This window comes from Equus caballus, chromosome 28 (genome assembly GCF_041296265.1).
Source record: "Equus caballus isolate H_3958 breed thoroughbred chromosome 28, TB-T2T, whole genome shotgun sequence".
Lineage (NCBI taxonomy): Eukaryota > Metazoa > Chordata > Mammalia > Perissodactyla > Equidae > Equus > Equus caballus.
The window spans coordinates 11051486-11070052 of NC_091711.1; the positions used below are offsets into that span (position 1 = coordinate 11051486).

Below are 18567 nucleotides of genomic sequence, written 5' to 3' on the forward strand. Positions count from 1 at the left end.
ATTCAAATTCGAAGTAATTTTGATGGAGCTTTTAGTCACTCAAAGAAGAATGATTTTTTTAGAAGATTTAAATATTTACATCTACTTCTTCCTTATCCATATCATTTTAACTAGCGTTGGCAATAATGAATGTCCTGCTCTTTCCTTCTGTGTGAAAGGCTTAGAGTTGTCAATAAAACATGCGTAGCTTAGTTCCCTGAGTTCAACAGGTCGTGTCTGTCCTGAGTCCTGTGGGCCCTGAGCTGAGTGTGGTGAAATCCTGAGGTACTGCAGTTAGTCTTCTCTGCACCTTCAGAGACTCCACATGAGGAATAAGACTTCCGTTTTCCTTCAGCAGCTTGCTTCTCCTCCGTAAAAGAGACAGGATGTGGTCTGGGAGAAAGTCCACACTTCAACAATAGACTATTGACAGAATGTTTGGGAAGTACAAAGAGGAAGAGAGCATCTGTCTACACTCGAAATTATCAGAGGCATTTGTGTGTGTGAAAATCTTAGGTTTCAGAAATATGTTTTTTAAGGTCACCCGTTTTCCTTCTCTGTTTTTATTGGATGAGGAAAGTTGCCTTCAAGATAACAAAACATTTTAAATTCAGGGGAGGAATTGCATCACATTTTGTCTACTTATCCTAGGCAGAAGATTAATTCCCTTAGGTACTAAACACGTTTTATTTAGCCCTTATGTACGGTCTATGTGAATCAAGCTGAGAGAATAAAAAGAGAGAGAAAATAAAATCTAACTGAAAGATCAGCCTGCGAGGATTCAGCAGAAAAGAAGTCCTTCTAGGCAGAGAGTGGCCCAGGTGCTGACTTATCTACAATTCATTCTGCGTGAAATATGAGCAGAGATGCTATACAGGGTATGCCTACCCCAAGCACTGACATATCCCTTTCTCTTCTCCAGCCTTATCAAATAGTAATTAAATTTTAATTAAATATAATATTTTAAGGATTTGCAAGAAAATCTTTGACATCTTATCTCTGTGCTCATTCCACTGCATTTGGAGCTTATTTGACCTTCCAGAGGAAAGTTCCTGCACTTACTACCCAATCACAGTGCTCACTTATATGAACGTATCCAGTGGTGCAGCTGCCGTTAAGTTGAAAGGACAGTTCGAGTGAGTTCCCATGTCTGCTTTGTCTTTTGCTTTCTTCTTTTCAAATGCGGTTGTGTAAGACTTTTGTTCCAATGTCTTACCACCTGGATCCTCTTGTGGATGTGTTGCTGCTCTCCAAAGGACTTGGCAGTGGGCACTTCCTGTTGTGCAGCAGGCTTTCATTTAGAGGACATCTGTAAAACCACAACAGGAGTAGTCAGAAGAACAAAAACGGCCTTCTAATGAGTGTAGTAAAACTTCAGAACACATTCCTGACCCAGGAGAAAGTGCCCCAAAGAGCAGATGGGATTTAGGATGAGTAAGACATAAGTCAAGGGGCAGGCCTTTACTCTCCACCAGAAAACAACACTTGGATTTCCTGGTAATGCAATTATGTAATGACTGTGGTTTCTTTTTGTAAACTGTGTCTCAGACAGGGAGGAAGAAGGAACCAACTGGATTGTGTAACTTTATAAATAGAAACAGCCATGTTAAAATAACAAGATTGCTCTGAGTTAGGCCAATGAATTTTGCTACTAGCTGCAAAGTTAGGCCACTGAATGAATACAAATCCGTCCTGTGGAGTGATTTCTCAGGTTTGCCCAAGAATGCTTAATGGGAAAAATCAGTGAGAAGCTCTTACCCTCTTTCCATTGAACTCCAAGTATTTTAGTTCAAATACATCAAAACCTTTTCCCTGCTGGAAATAGTCAAGTTGGAGACACACAGGAACTTTGTCCTCTACTACAAATAATGAATAATGAGCTCATACCATTTTTAATACAGCACATGATTTACCAAACACTTGGAACAGTTTATCCTGGCAGTAGCATAAAGGATAAAGAGGTACCTACCTTATTATCTGTTGAACAAAACGTGTGCTCGTTTGCCATATGTTCTGGAATACTAGACAATTTCAATTTCATGGCTGCTCTTTATTTTAGAGGGCAGAGCCCAGGTAAACAGAGAGAAATCTCCTCGATAAAGACCAAAAACATCAGGCTTCTCAGCATGATTCCATTCAATATGATATATACCCCAAAAGAGAGATTGTGCTGTGTTTGCCAGTTAGCTGAGGTCTATAGATCATAGGTTTTGAATCTCTTAGGGATGATTGTATAATAGTACTGTTTTCTTTAATTTCGGTGGCTATAAAAGTGACACTAGTCCTTCCTAGACACTGTTGACAAATTAATCTCCCCTAGCAGAGCTGCAAATCCTGGCAGTCATTCAAGGTTCTCCCTGATCTGATTGCAATGAATTTGCTCATTTCAAAACTCTTACTTTAAGGAGAGCCCTGAATGATTCATGTTTATATTTCCTGAGATCCCTAACACAATGTCTTGCATACAGTAGGAATTTAAACATATCTGTTGAATTAAAAATTATTAATGGCTTTTGTGATTTTACTCCTTTGACTCATGATTTGCCTCATGACTGTGTTTCATAGAGAGTTATCTTAAACCCTCTTCGGTTTTGCTTGGATATAAATATCGGCTGTGCTATTTTGGTATATGTCTGCTATTTCAGTGATTCAAGGTCAAAGATCTTCATAATTTAGTCTTAGTATAGTATACTGGTCCATCTTGAGCAAATCTGCTCTAATTCAGTGGTGGTCTCATGTGTCTCTAAAAGTACCTTGTCAAATGTAGACTAGTAATAGTGGAAGGGGTAGTGGAAGATCTTCTAATGTAAGTATCTCTTTTTTGTACACTAGTAACATGAAAATCCAGCAAATTGAAATGAACTACTTAAAGCCATATCATCTTAAAAAGTGAGTATAAAAGTCATGAGCTCAGTGTCCCATTTGTTGATAACTATTACTGAGGTTACTCTACCAAACCTGCCTGGGAAAATGAATATGACTCTAATGTCAAATCCAAGACTCATAGTTTCATAGGAAGCCAGCCATAGCTTTGTGCTGGAGAATCAGTAAGGAGATGGAATATGTTCAAGTCACGCTCTGACACCTAAAAGCATCTTGGCATTCTTTAATTTCCTTGTCACTTAGAACATAACAGGTGAGATCACTCTATTCAGTAACAGTGTCCATGCCCTATTGCTAGGGTAGTTTTATGGATGTTAATAGAATTTTCCTTGTCTAGGGTGATGTATGATCTGGATCTTCCTTTTAGTAATCGCAAGTCCATTGTAGTGTAGTGAATTCAGACAAGTACATTGTAATTTATATGCTTTACTTAAAAGGCTTTAAGACTTGCTACTTCTTAGATGTACAAGAAAATATAGCTCAGTATTTTCTATAACATATCTCTTCTTGCTCTCAAACCTCCATTCCTGCTGATGGTAGAAAAGGAGATTGGTGAGGATGGGGGACACGTAAATTAGACTCTTGGTTTCATTAGAGCAAATATTTAGTAATCTGAAGGTCAAACTTCTTGTCAGTGCTGTTTTCCTATCTCCGTGAGGTTTCTCTTCTCTTTTTTCATTTATAAAATAGCATCTCTGAAGGGATGGATGCAGTGTGTTTGTGTGTCCTCATGGTAATAGGGGATGGAGTGAGAGAGAGTCTCTGGTTTGCTTGCTTCCTTCTGGATCCTTGCTTTCTGTGCTGAGATAGCCCCATACAGCTTGGTCACTGGAAATGCTGTGCTGCTCTTTGCTGAGACTTGGGCTTTGAGTACTGTGTGGACACCCACCACTGGTAACCATTGCCCAAATGCTGCATCTGCTTTGTCCTGATGCCAGCTCTCTTTGGGCACACGAGTCCTCTTCACATTTTTGCATACCCCCACTGGGATACATAGAAACTTCTGGATTCATGTATATCAGGAATGCTTCCTCAAGTCCTATCTGCCTAACCTTCTCCGGTTGCCATTTTCCATCTACTGTGGCTATTCAGTACTGGCAAGGGGCGCCCTACTTTGTGGCCCTCCCAGCTACCAAGTGGGAAGTAGGACACATGTCCTCTTAGCTTTCACCTGGATCTTCAAACTGTCTGGGAATTTTTCTTATCCAACAGTCAATCCTGAGTCTACTCCCAGGGGTATGGAGGTACCAGAGTCCTCCTTGGATTCTAATAATAATGTCTTATCTTAGACATACTCTTAAGAATCTCCTGTCTTCCTTTCTGCTATTTGAACTATTTTTTTTTTTTATTATCACATCACAGTTAGCTTCTCTGAAAATATCTCCTTCATCCTCTGTATTGTGTTTTATAGTGCAACTCTATGCTCTGATTCTTAAGAGTTTTCAATTGAGAGGTAAAGGGAAGCTTTTGCAATCTAAAAAACACTTGCACATTCAATGAATCCAAGTTTCAAGACTATGTTGTCACTAGGAGCTTAAAAAATACTTAATATAAAGTGGAGTGATGAATTTTTTGTTACAGACTGGATTCTCTCTTGAAATAACGTGTCATTGTTTCAAAGGATGGAGTAAGCATAGGTCAACTAAGAAATAAACGTAAATAAGGACAAAACTATGCTGTTTTAATGTCTCAAAATACGCTCCCTCCTAGATAAATACAGTGAATATATATATATATATAATATATATCTCTCTCTCATGATTTGGTCAAATTCACTGCTTATTGTAAATTTTTCCCTGGAATATTGAAAGCTCTTTCTAATACTAGCCTCAATGTCTAGCCTATAACTCATAAGAGGCTACTGATAAAAATGGCTATCACTTATTAAGTAATACTTGCCAGACACCGTTGGCGGTATTTTAACTGCATTTTCATTTAGTCTTCATGTATGTTACTCCTAACTCCACTTTACAGATAAGCAAACCAAGGCATAAAGGAGCAAGGGGCATGAGTGAGGTGACCCAGCTACTGCCTCTTGTGGAATTCCTGTGGATTTGGCATTGAGGAGTAGGAACTATTACTACAGTAACGGGAATTGAGCAACGGCTTCATCCGGGAAATCAGAGCAAGAGTATAAAAGAAATGATTACTCTTAGGAGATATAAAGTGATTTTTGAAAGTATGGATAGATGGGGCCTGCTCATCACAAAGTTCAGGTGTTGCAACAGACTAAGTGATCTTCAAAATAGCAGCATAAATCCTAAAAATTTCTATTATACTTAAGAATCATAATAGCATATCATTCACTATAAGTTTATTAAAAGTGCTTAGTAAAATATGTAGCTTATTAGAAAACATTTTTTAAACTTTTATTTTTAAATTTGTATTGAAGCATAATAAACACACACTAAAAAAGTACACATATCATAAATGCATAGTTCGTGAATTTCCAGAAATAGAACGCGCCTGTCCAACTAGCACAGATCAGGAAACAGGCATTGCCAGCATCCCAGAAGCCCCCCTGAGTTCTACTGATAGAAACCACTATCCTGATTTCTAACAGCATAAATTAATTTTGCCTGTTCTGTACTTTCTATATAAATGGAATTTGGGGGAAGGTACTCTTTTTATTTAGCTTCTTTTATCCATCATTATGTTTGTAAGATTCACCCATATTTTTGTGTGTGAATTTGGATTGTTTATTCTCATGGATACATATTATTCTGGAGTTTGAGTTTTCCTACAATTTATTTTTTCATTTTATCATTAATGTGGCCCCGTAGATGGTTTACACTTTGAGGCTTTATGAATAATGCTTCTGTGAACATTCTTGTATGTGTCTTTTTGTGAACATGAAACAATGTCTTTTGAGTAGATACCTCCAAGTGAAATTGTAGGCCACAGACAATGCATATCCTCGACTTGCAAGGACACTGCCACACTTTTCCAATGTGGTTGCACCAAATTGCTTTCCTACGGCCTTGCATGTATCTCTGGTTGGTCCATATCTCTGCTCACATTAGGTTTCCCTATTGCTATGAGGCCACAATTCTTAGTATTTTCTGGGTAGTGGGATTTCACTGTAGTTTTGATCTACATTTCCCTGGGGATGAATGGAGGTGATCATCTTTGTATAGATTTAGCTGACCATTTTTATATCCTATTTTGTGAAGAGTCTGTTCATGTTTGCTGCCCACTTTTCTATGAAGGGTGAGTCTCAGTCCTTAGTGGTCTGCAGAAATTCTTTATATTTTCTGGACATGACTCCTCTTTTGAATACACACTTTTACCACTCTGTAGGTTGCCTTTTCACTCTCTACAAATGGTCTCTTTTGAAGACCATAAATTCTTAATTTAGTATAATGCAATATATCAATTTTTTTTTTTCAGTAAGATTAACCCTGAGCTAAGATCTGCCACCAATCCTGCTCTTTTTTGCTGGGGAAGACTGGCCCTCAGCTAACATCAGTGCCCATCTTCCTCTACTTTATATTTGGGACGCCTGCCACAGCATGGCTTGACAAGCAGTGCCATGTCCGCACCTGGGATCCGAACTGGTGAACCCAGGGCCACCAAAGCAGAACATGCAAACTTAACTGCTGTGCCACTGGGCTGGCTCCCAATATATCATTATTTTGTGTCTTGTTTAAGACTCTGCCTATTCAAAGTTCACAAAGCTATTTTATGTAAAAATCATTATTTGAGGTATAAAGTTGAATATGTGTAATATATTTGATAGCTACTTTATATATTTACTAACACATGCAGAATTGCTCATTGTGTAGAATAGAGATAATCTTATCTATATTTGTTTGTTTTGAGGAAGATTAGCTCTCAGCTAACATCTGCTACCAATCCTCCTCTTTTTGCTGAGGAAGACTGTCCCTGAGCTAACATCTGTGCCCATCTCTCTCTATTTTATATGTGGGATGCCTGCCACAGCAGGGGTTGATAAGTGGTGCTAGGTCTGTGCCTGGATCCAAACCAGCAAACCCCAGGCCGAAGTGGAGCATGCAAACTTAACTGCTACACCACTGAGCCGGCCCCAATCTTACCTGTATTTTTAAAAATTAATGTCAATTTTATTTTGTGTCAGATTATTTCTGAATTCATGAAGTAGTCCAGTGAAACTTATAATTTTAATGTAGGGATCCTTCTACAGTTAGTGATATCGAACCTGAAGTGAGTTTGCTCACCCATTGAGCAGCAACCCAATCTCTGACATCACATGTAGTGGAAGAAAGTAGAAATTTTATTGTTGCACAGCACTGAGCAAAGAGAAAGGGCAGCTAACGCTGAAATCCCAAACTGAAATCCTGAAAAGCTAAAAGGAAGGGTTTTTATTTGGGGCTTTATGTAGGGGAGGGGACCACATGGCCTGCTGGTTGAAGCTTTTCCACCAGCCTGTTTTTGGTCTTGAAACTACCTGCAGAGAGGAGGGAGCCTGTGACCTTGCTGGTCAGCAGCTTTCCCACCAGCCTGTAGCTCTTTGCAGAGAGGAGGAGGGGGAGGTAATGAACTTAGGTAGTTGTCCTTGGCCATTTGTCTCCATGGGGGATAGTGGATGCTGGAGCCAGGAAGCCAGGGAATAAGCAGGGAATGAGTGCTTTGGTTTTAACTCCATATATGCTGGGTTTAATGTAGGGAAACTGATATCAGGGCCGGTATCATTAGTTTGACAGAATCCTTCTAAAGACCAGGGGTTAGTGTCTCAAAAGGCAGACATTTTTCTTATACTCGGGTAAAAATTGCCTCCCTATTACTTCCATTTACTGGTTCTAGTTCACTAATGTATTTTTTCATTCATTTATTTATTCAACAGACATTGTATGAGTCCTATCACAGAATTTATAGGTTTCAGGGATACAAAGATGGATAAAAGCCTGGCAGAGCTCAGAGTTGACTTTGGGAAGCAGGCATGTTAAAGGGTATAATTTTTTTAGAGATCAGTGAAAATGTCTCACTTTATCATCTTCCTTTCTGAGCAGAAGGCTTCAAATATTCCACACATGCTATGGATGCTAGACTCTTTATCATCTTGTGTATTCTTCTTTAGACGTAGCCTAATTAGTTACATTTTAAAATTTAAAATAAAAGCTAATAGAAAGTAATAGTCCCATTATATTTTACCAACAAAGAGACCATGGTTCCATTGGTTCTTGCAACTGGAAGGCAGCCTAGTTCTGTTGATTCAGCCTGAAGCAATTTTATCATATTTTTGGCAGTGCTTCATACTATTTGCACATACAAACTTGAATTTGAATAATCTCCTAGATCTTATTCTTATGATTATTGTCAACCCAAGTGTTGCCAGCAAATTGGGTTCTTGTGGTCCCCCAGAATAGAAATCAAGAGAGACCAAAAATGGGAGTAGAAGAGTGGAAGTTTTTAGCTTGTGCACAAGGGAGGCACAAGGGAGTGAATGCAGAAAGGAAAGGGGCAGGTGGCCAGCTCATTAGGGAGCAGGGTTATGGGACTTTCATTAGGCAAAGGCTGGGGGGGAGGGCCTTGTCATGGCATGTAGAGGCAGGGTTTTCCTTGCGCTTACACTGTTGTTTGATATGCCACCATGTGCATTGCATGTATCATTAGCATGCTAGCTCCCCACCCCTGGTACCATTACTTTTGTAATGGGGGTAAGGTCACCTTCAGTGGACTTCTGGGTGCTAGGACCATGAGTAAGCTGGGGAAGGTACAGAGGTTGTGGAGTCTGGATCTTGGTGGTCTCTCTCTCATTCTCCTAGCGTGCAGATTGGTTAGGGGCCTTATCTTGTTAGGCCAGGGGCCTTGTGGACAACCCTGTCTCATTAGGCTGGTTCCTGTCTCACAAGTATCCTCCAACATTTTCACTTAATTTATGCATACACAAAATTGCTTGTCATAAGAAGCCTTGTTTTCCAAGAATATTTAACAATGTAGGATTATTTTTGATGTAAAGGTAAATGAGGGGGCCGGCCCCGTGGCCAAGTGGTTAAGTTTGTGCACTCTGCTTCAGTGCCCAGGGTTTTGCCAGTTCGGATCCTGGGTGCGGACATGGCACCCCTCATCAGGCCACTCTAAGGCAGTGTCCCACATAGCACAACCAGAGGCACTCACAACTAGAATCTACAACTGTGCACTGGGGGGCTTTGGGGAGAAGGATTAAAAAAAAGAAGATTGGCAACAGTTGTTAGCTCAGGTGCCAATCTTAAAAAAAAAGGTAAATGAAAAAGGCAGTATATAAAGTTGTATGTTCACTATAATGCAATTGTGTGTGTGTTTTGTATGTGTTGAAATAATTGGAAGTAAATTCACTAGAATATTCATAGTATTTATCTTTGGATAATAACATATGATTTTAAATCCAACTATGCTAATTTCCAGTTCCTTTTCTTATCTATCATGCTAGCTATTCCTACTGTTTTTCCTAATGTTTAAACTGAATGGGATGCCATCTAAATCTTTTAAGCTTAAGCATCTATTACTTAGAAATGCTTAGAATTGCATCCTTTTGTATGTTCCCTAAAAATATTCAGTAGACAATGCTCATTCATTCTACTCATCATCCTTTAATTGTAATTGTCTAAATATTTGTGAAATTATACAACTCTTATTTTATAGCTTCAATGTCAGTATGTTTTTTTCAAAAAAGTTAGTGAAATAATCATCAAAAAAATCTGCTATAATCAAAATATCTATGTCTGTTATTCCTTTGGCTAGCAACATGGTAACACTGTCACAAAATGAAAGAAGGTGTGTTTGATAGAATCTATTCTTAGTGGATCTATGATATCCCTAAAGGGCATTACATTGTTTTTTCTCATTTCTCATAAGGTCTTTGTTTAATGACATTGTGATATACTGTAAAAGTTCTGTAATACTTTGCAGCTCCTCCCATCAAGGTCAGGTACAGGAGTATGTTTACCGCTATCTTGAATCTGAGATGGCCAGGCCTTGGAATTTACTTCAAGCAATAGAATGTAGTTGAAGAGACACTGTAGGAATTCTGAGCCTAGGCTTCAAGGGGCCTGTAGCTTTCCCACTTCTGCTGTTGGGAACCCTATGTGAATAAGCCTGGGCTAACCCACTGGATAATGAATAGCACATGACCCAGGGCCCCAAACAACAGCTAGCTAATGCCAGACATGTGAGTTAGTCATTGGTTACCAGCACACTGCAGATACCTGAGTGAACCTGGCCAAAATCAGGGGAAGAACCCCTCAGCTGAGCTTAGCCCAAATTGTCAGCCCACAGTATCATGAGTTAAAAAATAGTTGTTTTAATTCACTAAATTTTTGATAGTGTATTACATAGTAAATACTAACTGATACAGATATGTACTGGATTTTCATAATAATGCTATAAAGTTTATATGCAAGTTTTATTATTAAAATTTATTTTTTCAATAAATTTTGAAATCTTATCTTCACATCAATATAATTTTTCAGAAATCCATTTTATCCTGGCACAGATGCTATGGAGTGACAAGGAGCACTATATAATTATTTTTACCAATGGATATCTGTTAAGAACTTTACAGTCCATGTTGTTTGTTCTCTGTGCACAGGAAAAAGTAGGGCTGGCAGCTCTTGGTCTTCTATTTGCTGGATTCTTATTATTTGTTCTTGTAACATATAGCTGTTTAACTCTAAGTATAAATACCACATTATGAAGTGACAATGACAGGGTGAAAATTAAGAGGATATATCAATAAATTGTCCATAAATTCTGAATGCTATCTGTTGGCATCCTCTGAGCCTCGAGGGCTATTTTCTCATACAGAGGGTCCATCCAAGATTTGTTGCCTTTGTTCTAAAATGTAAAGACGCACCTTGGAAATGTAGATTTATTTGAATTAAGACTATATTTAGCTTAACTCAGAATTTCAATTAAAGTTGAAAATATCTAAAAATAACTAAGAAATATTCTCTTGGAACATTTTCTAGTGGAAACAATGTCATAGAGTTTTGAAATGATGTAATAAAATGTAAAATAAAGATAAAATCCTCTCAATTAAATTATTTTATAATGTTTGGCAATACGTAACATTAAAATGTTAAGTTAAAGAAGAAAAATACAGTTATTTATCCACATCCCCTTTCTAAATAACATTAAATATTTAAATTGTAGGGAATGGCTTTTTAAAGAATTTCTGCCAGATATTGTGGAATTATGCACTTTAAAATTCAAATGGTTTAAACTGATAACAAGAAGTGATAGTTTCTGAAAATAAGCTTTACAGATCTTGAGTGGTTCTAAATTTTAAACTTACTTTGGACAATGAAAAGATAAGAATGATTAAATTCTAATTGTTTAGACTTCAATTGGTATTGTCAAATATTTAAGACTATTTCTCTGGCTTTGCAATGAAAAAGTCTTTAACTTTCTAAAAACAAATGCATTCATTTTGATAAACTGAAAAATGAGATACCAATAAGGGGAAATTTAAACCTACACATCTCTGATAAATTTGGGGAGGAATTCAAGCATACAAGTTGGAACCTGACAGTATTACATACAAATTCCAGCGCAGCTTACTGAGGGAGGAATCTTGACCATATTATTTAACCGCTCTGAGTGCCATGTCCTTTATCTCTAAAATTGAGGTTATAATATGACCTTCATAGAGTTTTTGTAACGGATTACGTATCTTTCTACAGTTCCTGGAATAAAGTGGGCCTTTAATAAATAACTATTGTCATATACTCCAAGATTTTGGTTTCAATTTTCTTTGAAATGATATAATTGTGGAGAGGCTTTTTGTTTAATGTTTAGTGGTAATGATTACCTGGAATAGGAAGGTTGAAACTAAAAGTTTCAAAAATATTAAAAGTCTCATTAATTCAGCAACTAAAATGAAAATATAATCAATTCTATTTCTTTAAAGTATTCAGCAATATGGGTAACGATGAATGTTAAATATCATCATTTTGGTTCCTAACAGTCCCCTCTGTCTGAATTTTACGCCATTATCTTTAGTTATTTATGGCATTTCTTGGATTTTTTTCAAGGAAAAGAAAAAACAAAGTTTCGGGAAAAGTCTGCATTGGGTAATCTTTTCCTCAAAGGAATGAATCATAGTCGAATGCTCTTGCAAAAAGTTTAATTAAATATTCAGATATAAAACCATGTTTTAAAACTGGAGATAATAGTAATCTGTATTATATAGATGAAATATGTAGATGACAAATGACCTCCCCACACACACTCTTATATTACAATGCCGGGGAATTTGTTATGTTTTTATGATACTAAGTTGAGTTTTGCTGTTGTTGTTTACTTATTTGTTTTTAGTATCATTGTAAGGACAGAGATTACATGAGTGGAAAGAAATTCACATTAAGAACCAAATCCTATCCATGTAATTTTTCAAGAATAAAAACACATTTTGCATTTAAGGCAAAATACAGTCCATATATATTTCATGGGCTTAGGAATTTCAAGGGGTCACTTCTATAGGAGAGTTCCAAGGGAGTTAGGAATCTGGCCTGTGATTTTTACTTTTGGCAGTGGCTTCTGAAATAAAACACAATAGCTTATAATATTTCAAAAAGTTATCCATCATCCACATTGTAAAGTACATTACAGTATTTTAAGCTCTGGAGTATGGCTTGAAAAATTCGCTATTCATGGGAGGTGGAAAACATGAAAAGAAAATGAAAATGGGAGACAGGAGGGTTGGGGGGATTGGGTTCCATGTGGATGAAGAATTTGACTCAAAATACATATGTTCCAGGAAATGTTTTGTGAGGACTGTGTTGTTAATTAAGATTTCCAAAGATTCAGCAATACCTCAGGTTCTCAGGAAGTATAATGCATCTAGCCACCACGTTAAAGTTAATATCTAAGACTCCAGCTGTTTACATACATAATTTTACTAGAGATTTACCAGAAGAATTGGTGAGAAAGCAGCTCCGTTGAAGACAGATCGGGGACTCACAGCCATATTTTATTACACTATCTCATTGTGGTTTTTCACACTGTGGGAATTCGACTTCCAGAACTAGGGCAGCCTCTCCACTTTCATTTTAGTCTGACCACTTTTCTTCAGGGAAAGCAAAAGCTCACAAATCAAAAGTTTGCCTATGTTAAATCCCAGGAAAATATTTAAAAGGAAAATCCTGCTGCGTAAGCATGCTTATCCATATAACAATAGCTGCTCTACCAAAACCCAAACCAATCCAAATAAAGTCCTACAAACTCTCACTAACTATACAGCTGCATGTGCAATGCTTAGCAGAGGAGAAGTTGCCCTGGACAATCTCTTATGTTTCCTACTGAGAGAGATGCAAGTTTCTTCACCCCAATCTGAGATCACAGACATTTTGTGTTGATTGACTGGAATTACAAGTTGGCAGGTGTTTCTTCTAGTTTATTTTCATTACGATTATAGAAAGAGAAGACCCTTACTCTATTTTTAAAGGACTGAAGGTGAGTCATTCACAATAAAATCGTTTCAGTCACCCCATCAAAGAATGAGAAGTCAGTTTTATAACTGGTTGAGCTCTCTCTTCAATCTTTTAGAGAATAAAATTTCAGTTTAACTGTGATTTTCTTTAATTCATTAAACTCTTAGTATATTTTATTGTGCTCATAAAGTTTCCTAGAGATTCAGTTGTGATCCCAAGTTGACACCTTAGAAACTATATTGAACTGTACTGTGAGGCCCTGGAAACTATTTTTGCAAATGTCTCAGAAACAATCTAACAGATAACTCCAGTCTTAAAATTATTTACTTTTGTCTAAGAGAAATATATACTCCCTTGAGATATGACTTTTGGCCCCCAGGACAAAGGTTTTATGACAGAGTGAGTAATTTTTCAGGCTTAAGAAAAATCAGATGGGGCTCTCTTGGAAGAACAGTTTTTTGGTGATAGTAAAGACTAAATTACTAACCTTTTTTGCTGTATCTTCTGCTTTTCAAGAAAATATTCAAAATGCTAACTTTGCCCTGAATTTGAACTCTGACTCACTGCATAATTCTTATATTTCTCTTTTCCTTCTCTTGCTCACACTGTGGCCATTTTCATTATTTTTGATGCTTGATTCTATTTCACCATAAGTTGAATCAACTTCTGCTAATAAGTAAAGCACATTTAAAATCTTTCCTTGTTCGTTAAAAAGACCATGGTTGATCTTCACATACTGATAATGAATTAAACTCAAGATATGTTAAGTGGAAAAGCAGAGTGTAGAACATGAGTAATATGCTTCCATTTTTGCAATCAAACACACACAAAATATATTTGCATATATGTGTACATATGTATATATTTATGTATAAACCAACTCTGGGAGGATACATAAGAAAACGGTGACAGTGATTGCCTCCAGGGAGGAAAGGGACACTGACAAGCTTAGTGATCAAGGGTAGAGGTGGCCTGCTTTACTTTTATATATATGTACATATATATGCATATATATGTAAGTAAAGTATACACATATATGTATATAGCACATATATATACAAATGTATATATAAAAATACACACTACGTATATAAAAGTAAGATGCATATAAACATAAGCGTACATACATATACACACACAAATATAACACTTTGTGTTGTTTAAACTTTTTATGTACATTACTTAAAAAATGAAGAACATCAAAATGTTGCTGTTTAAATAATAACTGTTATATCCTTTTTCATATCTGAATTAGAAATAGTCATTTCTGAAGTAGTGTTACACCAAAGCAGACAATCATGAGAATTCAAACAAAAAAATACTTATGTTTCTTTTGCTAGTTGCTAGACAATATTTCTCTTTCCCAAAATGTTTTCTAGGTATAGGGCACAAATCACGATTATTCAATAAAGCATTATTACTTTGGGGTTGGAATAAATTGGTATTATTTTATTTGAATAAAATACGGTACTCCCTAGTCTGTGTTTCATTCATTCAAATAGAATGAGGTTAGTTTTTACTGTCAAACTATTAGGTGTAGATGTGAATGCCTAAAGTTAGGTTTAAGATTTTAAATGGAGCTCCATATGGGTTTAAAACAGAATGAGAATGGTTGCTGGCAGTGTCTCATACACGTTTGAGTGGCAATCAACTTAGCATTTCAGTAATTCTTAGTCAACCTGCTTTAACTGGCTTATAAAAAGGAAATAAAGGACTTGAGGATCAAAACTATCCCTCACAAAGTGGGTAAACTTTAACATTTTAGTCTGAATTATTTGGCTCTACTCTACAATATTCATTTGGTGGATGATTCTGAAGAAATGACAAAGTCATTTAAAAGCATAGCATTGGAAAATCCCATTAATTCCTTTCTTTATCATGGAGACATTTGTCCTGGGCATTCATGTGCTTCAGCTGAGAGTTCAGCTTCACAGGATAACCATGGTCATGTCCTATGTAGAGAAAATTAGCAAGTGATTGCAAAACGATATAGCCCTGTGGTATTTACAGGGTCACAATTGACTAAAATGTTTCCCAGCTTAATTTTTCATTTTTTTCTTCTCTTTTGTGCAGAGGATGATATGCATCTGTCTGCATGAAAGTCTTTTAATTAATCAAGCCCAACCAGAGGTTTTGTGACTTTTTGCCCAGTCTTTCTATTATCATATGGTGTCGCTCATGATTAGAGAGGACAATATTTAATGGGTTCAATTAATGCTGTTTACATTCTGCTCAAATGCTTAGAAATCCGGAATAATTAATGTTCTAGTGAAACCTGCTTGTATGTCTCTCTTAAGAGCACATTAAGAAATGCTTCAATATTGCAAGTAGAATTTCATGTTGTATCATGAAAAAATAAAGCAGACGGTTAAATAACAAATGAAATATGCCCCACAGAATCCCCTGGACATTTGCAACCTGCTACATAGGCAATAGGATGCATAACTCAGAGTTGCTATAACCCTCTGGCCTGACATCCTGGAAGCTAATTTGGTTTTAAATGGTTGGGGTTGGGGGGTGGGTAGATTATGGAAAAAAAAATCTTGGAGGAGGCTGTAAAGAAACTTCCTGAAGCTGGTTTACTATTCTATATTCTGTCATATACTATGTTTAAACTTTGTTATTGCAAAAATGAAGTTCATTCTTTTGAGTCATTAGAAAAATAGTCCTTCCCTTCCCAGGCTACTATCAATGGGAATAAACATTAGGTAGGATTTCAAACATTTTTATTGATTGATATAAATTGTGCTTGCCTAAATTGTACCTTTAAAATGCACCTAAAAATATAATAGGTAAAGAAGGAATTCCACACTCAAAAAGTAATTTTCTGTTGTCTCATTTGTGACATGTTTTCTAATTTTTCCCGTAGATAATACTGTGATGATTGTTATTTTAAATAACAGGCGAATGCAGCTCTTCTGAGGTTCCTCCAGATGTGGGACACACATTAAAATGAATTATGTTTCTGTTCATGGATCTTTGGAGGAATGCTGAATAAAGTAACAGTCTATTAGTTTTCTTTTTTCAATCATTAAAACAATGTTTTCTTTCAATGCTTCTAAGTTAAGTGTATGGAAAAGAGCAATGTGTCAGTTGTCCCTGAAGTCTTTTGTCCAGAGGAAAATTTGGTGTGACATTTTAATTATCTAAAGTTTAATGAGAAAGATAATGAGGTATCTTGCCTTCCTTGAATCAGTTCTGCTTGTCAAGAAGACGAATTTGTTTCGAGTTTTGTATTGCCAAAGGATTTGGGGAGAGGTGAAGAGAAAGCTGGAAGAGCATCTAAAACCGATGCTGAACCCACTATGACCAGCCTGTAGAATCTGGTGAATAATTTGAGAGTGTTTACTTTGGCTTGAAGTTCTGTTTTGAGATGAAACCTGAAGAGAAGACATTAGTTAAATTAATAATCCTTCCTGCAATCCTTCCTCACAAGGTCCATTGAGTTTACCAAACAAAGGATAACCAAAAATTGTAAAAAAAAAAAAAAAAAAATACAGCATGATTATTCTCTTTTTGTTGGAATTCATCAAATAGATGAAAGCCCAAAGGGAAAGTATTGTTTTCTTGCTGGTGATATGTGACTTTTTAAAAAACATTATTTTGGTTAAACAATAGCTTATCTAATGTTTCCATATTAATCAGGCAGAAGTTTCTTGGATGCAGCAACTATTTATTTTAAAACTTGAATGGGGACAGGATGAAGGAGGGTACTGCCACACTTGATTTTAATGGTCCGTGAAACCTTTGCCTTTCTTTTTCTGTCATCTTAAGAAAAAAAAAAAAAGGACTAGAGTATTCCTTTTCTTTATTCTTATAATATTAAACACTGCGTGTTACCATTCAGAATTCCCTTTCTTCTTTGTTAATGAAAACTTTTTGCCAGTGACTTGATGAAATGTATGCATATACTTAAGGAATTGACATCTTGAAAATCTTTGTTAAATTATTCGCAGCTGCTCATACCAAATACAACAGGTTTATATTTGAAATGGAAGGGCTGGGAGTGCCAACTGTCCAAATACTAGAGAAACGAGATGCAATGGGTCAACAAATAACAGTTCTGCTATAGATAGGTCGATCAGAATACATACTTGTTTGGCAAGGTTAACTTTTAACTTATTTATCTAAGGATTGTTAAAAGGAATCATCTATATTTAAAGTCATAGAAGCTCAATTCTCTTCAGGAGATGTCAGGAGATATGTTGGGAAGACACTCTGACTACTGGTTAAACTTTTATAAACCACCCAGATATTTTTTATCACTTTTTATTTCCCTCTTTATACTCACGATTTGGTGGATAGCTTTTTGAAGTCTTTGTAATTATTTCAACTATTTTTTTTCTACAACAAATAATAGCATAGTTATTTTCCTTAACGTTTTAGCAAGATATTTTAAAAATCTATTGATTTTGGTCATGATATGTCTAACTTTTCAATTTTCTTTTTACTACGATCCTTTGTGTTCACCTAAAAGGAATAAACAGCCAGTTATTTTATCAGCCAAATGGGTATATTGGGAACAGCAAAGAATTGCAATTCCGGACACACTGTCTTTGGTGAGCCACATGCAGGTCTTGAGAGACACAAAGGAGAGAAACATTCCTTTGTGAAGTTGAGAGCCTGCTGATTTAAACCAAGAGTCCATTGGAGGAGACTGGGAGTTCAAAGTGTAGTGGCTTTTCATTGTCTGAGTAATGGCAGTCTCTCATTGGCTGAGCTTTTGCCAGACGAGCAGGAAGTTCTTCCTTCTTTCTGCTAGGGTAGTAAGTACTACTATCACTTCCTGTCGGAAGTGCAAGGTATCTGTCTCTTCCTGTTGGGGTCAGTAGTGTACGTTGAGTGGCACATGCTTGTGCATGAGTGTTATTTCTCTGGGCCTCCCAGCTCCATTTAAATGAGATTTTCCTTTATTATTTTTCATACTTGCATCCCCCATTGACATAAATGTGTATGAGATTCATCCAGTTAGCAATACTCCTATAGTCTTAAATTATTTTCAGATGAAAAAGTTTGAATTGACTACACAGGGAAAAAAATTCCTATAACTGCAAACAGTCATGTTTTAAGGCTACGCTGAGTATATATCAGACCTTTGAAATAGAGTCATTTGGAGCTAAGACTAAAACGGTTACTTTAAGACAATTTTCTCACAATTTGGTTTTACATTTTTGGGGGGTTTTTAATTAACAAAGCTATTTAATCTGAAGAACAGGGAACAAAAATAATTTAAGGGAATCATGCAAGGCAATGAAGTTAATAGTAACAGATCTCCAAATTCTCAAGAATACATATTTTATTTCATCTATAACTGTAA

At 36.4% G+C, this 18567-nt stretch overlaps 1 protein-coding gene across 20 annotated transcripts in view; it reads left to right on the plus strand.

Annotated features, from left to right (window-relative positions):
• NAV3 (neuron navigator 3) overlaps positions 1-18567 on the plus strand; it is a 776877-nt gene that overhangs the window by 437685 nt on the left and 320625 nt on the right. The window contains exon 1 of one of the 20 annotated variants that reach the window (XM_070254200.1): positions 2812-2868. The exons of the other annotated variants lie outside the window; for them this stretch is intronic. The gene's annotated coding sequence lies outside the window, so the exon portion shown is untranslated. Of the gene's footprint in view, positions 1-2811; positions 2869-18567 lie in introns of those variants that run through there. 20 annotated transcript variants of the gene reach the window in all.